The sequence below is a fragment of the Humulus lupulus genome, chromosome 8 (assembly GCF_963169125.1).
Source record: "Humulus lupulus chromosome 8, drHumLupu1.1, whole genome shotgun sequence".
Taxonomy (NCBI): Eukaryota; Viridiplantae; Streptophyta; class Magnoliopsida; order Rosales; family Cannabaceae; genus Humulus; species Humulus lupulus.
In genome coordinates, this window is record NC_084800.1 from 148,611,870 (window position 1) to 148,615,577 (window position 3,708).

At 41.3% G+C, this 3,708-nt stretch overlaps 1 long non-coding RNA gene across 1 annotated transcript; it reads right to left on the reverse strand.

Moving 5' to 3' along the window:
* Nucleotides 1–343: 343 nt before the first annotated feature.
* LOC133794429 (uncharacterized) lies at nt 344–792 on the reverse strand. Its single transcript, XR_009875219.1, has 3 exons — nt 738–792; nt 522–620; nt 344–431 (listed from the first exon to the last, which is right to left on the reverse strand). It is a non-coding gene; the product is annotated as an uncharacterized LOC133794429 (long non-coding RNA).
* Nucleotides 793–3,708: the final 2,916 nt, after the last annotated feature.

Here is a 3,708-nt window from a genome sequence, read left to right on the forward strand (position 1 = left end):
ATAAATTTATAATTACTATTATTTTAATTTGATTTAATAATTAATTAAATTGAAATAATATTAATTTAAATTGAAATTATTTTAATTTAAATTGAAATTATTTTAATATAAATTTAAATTAATTTAATAATCAATTAAATTGAAATAATATTAATTTAAATTGAAATTATTTTAATCTAAATTTAAATTAATTTAATAATCAATTAAATTGAAAGAAAAAAATATATTTGTTAGATATATACAAGAAATACAATATTTGTTAGAAATATTCAAAATGAACAAATATTGCATTGGGTATGAAGAATGAGTTAAAAAATTTTTAAAAAAAACCTATCAAGAGGTCGGTAACTTTGGATTATCGCCAACATATATGTCGCCTATTCTTGTCGCAACTCATCAATTTGTGCCTCTGTATATGATGTGCTTGTTAGCTACAAGAAATATAAAGTAAAATATATTAATTAATTATTTGATTATATTTATAGTTTCAAAAATAATTTGTAAATTTTAATTAATAATACCGTTCTCAAGTAATGCCCAGGACTCGCATGTTCAATCAAATCCTTCAACATCCTCATTAAGTAGTATCCACATGCCACATTGTCCGGTTGGTGTGGACACTAATTATTTAAAAATATGAGTAATTTATTATTAAATTGAAACTTTTTAAAAAATACATACATATTATTCTACTTAATTATTATAAATGTTCAAAAATGTCTGCTAAAGTTACTTACCTGAGGTTGCTTAATGCGTAGAGTATCAGGGATCTCGACATCAGGAAGATTCATAGAGAAAAGAAGATTGAAAGCGCTGACGATCACTGATACAATCTCTTCACGGTTATTTAGCTCTGAATTCACCGGATCACAACAATAAACATGATATGCATATGGTGCCAAAATAAGCAACATCCAATGTTCACTGTATAAGAAAAACAAAAAAATTATAGCTCGAATGTTAAACAAAGAACTTATTGATATGGGTCGGAATGAGGGCGTTGCTCTCCCTCATCAGAACTACCACCAAAAAGATCAGCCTCCATCTGTGAAACATAAATATCATTATTATAATAATTTTGGACACTCATAATCAAAAGATGAAACACATTGTGATAACAACTAAGAATTTCACATATCATAAACATATGAAACCTCTTAAATGGTACCTCAAGACCCATTATCATCAACCCACAATCCTTCACCATTTTCACGGAAACAAATACAATCATCATCAACTTCGTCATTATCTTCTATTGCGGTGAATGTGACAAGTTCTTCTTCGAGAGGTATATCATGTAAATCACCATCTTTAATGTTCCATTCTCTTGTTTGCGTTGGAAGAACAATTGACCATTGGTTGTCTGAAGGATCATTCACATAAAATACTTGTTTCGCTTGTGAAGCTAATATAAATCGATCAGATTTGTGCCCAATTCGATTTAGATTAACTAATGTGAAACCAAAATCTTCATATATTATGCCGCTGTTGTTATCCAGATTTCCGGATAGCGTTTAGATTGATGACTTCGGGGAAGCAGAATTATCGATGTCTTTTACGGTAGGTGACCAGAGCTCGCGGATGGACAGAAAGGCTTCGCCTCCCCTGTTTGATATCCGGATTACTCTTCCAAGCAAGCGCAACACGGAAACTCGTTGACTCTCCCGGACTCCCGAAGGATACCCCTCGGGGAGGCCCCTTCCAGGAGAGGCCCTTCAAGTGGTCTCCGCGGAAACAGTTCCGTGCCTCGCACAGAACAAAACCGAACTGTCGAGTCCGGGAGAAGGCATATTTGGAATGATATCCGTCTGACACAGGATCCCGCCTGACACGCCCGTCAGGACAAAGCCGCACACATCCCAGCACGCCTAAAGGTACCTTTTCGCCTACTGTTCCGCTGACAACTTGGAAAAGACGGCTGACTTTGTGTGTTCCCCATACTTTCACGTAAATATACCCACATAGAGTCTTGTAGCCATGCGACTACAGTAATTGTATCCCCTATTTATGGCTGGTGTAATTAAGACTTATGTACGTGAAGGAAAACCCTAATCCAAAACCCTAGCTATAAAAGCCTCTTCATTTTACAAGAAGAGGGGAGGACCGAGAAATCACATAGCAAAAACTCTACAAAAATCTCTCTAGCTTCATCTTCTTCAAGAGAACCCGAGAGAAACATTGGGAGTGAGTGAAGTTCTTATGCACCAGCCATCTTATTGTAACCTTTTCCAAGTATAATAACATCGACTCGTGGACTAGGGCTCGTTAACGCCTGAACCACGTAAAAACACTGTTTGTTTAGTTACATTTCAGTATTTCTACAGTTCTTACCTTTTTATTATTCTGTTAGTTATTCGTTTCCGAAAAACTCGGTAAACATTTTGGTGCTTTCATTGAGAACTGTAGGAAGTTGTTAGTCAGCTCTTTTTCTGTGTACGTTTTTTTGTATTCACTTCGTACTAAAGAGATGGTGACTACGCGAAAATCCGCTGTTGACAAAAATGCTACAGTCAACCCCGATACCGTGATGGAAAATGTGGTGCAGAGCGAACCCTTAGACTACCGAGGTGAAGACCCGACATCTCGCCAGGATCAGGTCAGTACCGAAGATACAACATACTTAGAAGACGAAGAAGAGTATGTCCAAGACGGTTATTACAAGGACGGCTGCTACTATGAGAAGGACCCAGAACTGGTCCAAGTAGCCGAAGAACTGGTGGCCACTAAGGCCAAGCTTGCTGAGCAGGAGCGCGTCTCCGAAAGAATGCAACGCATGATGGAACGCCTCCAAAGTAAGTTCGGAGATCTAGGCGACTCGGACGAGGATACCTCTGTTCGAGGTGGTGCTAATGCCCCCATGCCGGATCCAGCCGCTGCTGGACCATCCAAAGCCGCCCCTAACAAGGGCAAAGAAAAAGTTGGAGAGCCTGTGCGCGCTGACGCCCCTGCACCTCCTACAGGCGTGAATCACCAGACCGACTGCCCCCCCCCGCGCGCAGAAGGTCTCTGGCGCTCCTAAGCCCAGACGCCCTTCAGCCCCAAGGGGGCACTCTGTGCCTAAAGGGCCCGGTGCTAAGGCACCCAGGCCTAGGGGAAGGAACAACCGCCCCAGTGACTCCGTCAATCAGGACGGTCGGGCTGCGAACTCGCACTCCGAAGATAGCTGGTCCACGGTGGATCTAAGAAGAAGGTTGGAGGCCAAGTATGAGAAGGCCAAAGGGGAAAAAGCCCGACCTCGCGGAGATGACCTCCGAAATCATATTAATGACAAGCTCCGGGGACGTGACCTCCCGGAAAGTGATACGAAGAGGCTCGAGGAACAGATTGCTGCCTTGACCAAGCTGGTCCGGAAGCAAAGTGGGGCCTTGTCAGATTCTGAGGAGGAAGACCCGGAACCATGTATTAGGAGGATCGCGGAAACGTCCCTCCCGGATAACTTCAAAATGCCTCACATAGAATTATATGATGGGAGGACAGACCCGCGTACCCACCTAGCTAAATACAATAAAATGATGCAAGTGGCGCGCGTCAGTGAGGACGCCAAATGCATGTGCTTCTCACTCACCCTTACCAAGTCCGCGGAGGACTGGTGGAAAAGATTAGCTCCCGAATCAATCCACAGTTGGAAGGAGCTACAGTCCGCGTTTAGGAGGCAGTTTATTGCCGCCCGCGACCACGACATGGAGGTTGGTTCCTTAACCAACATCA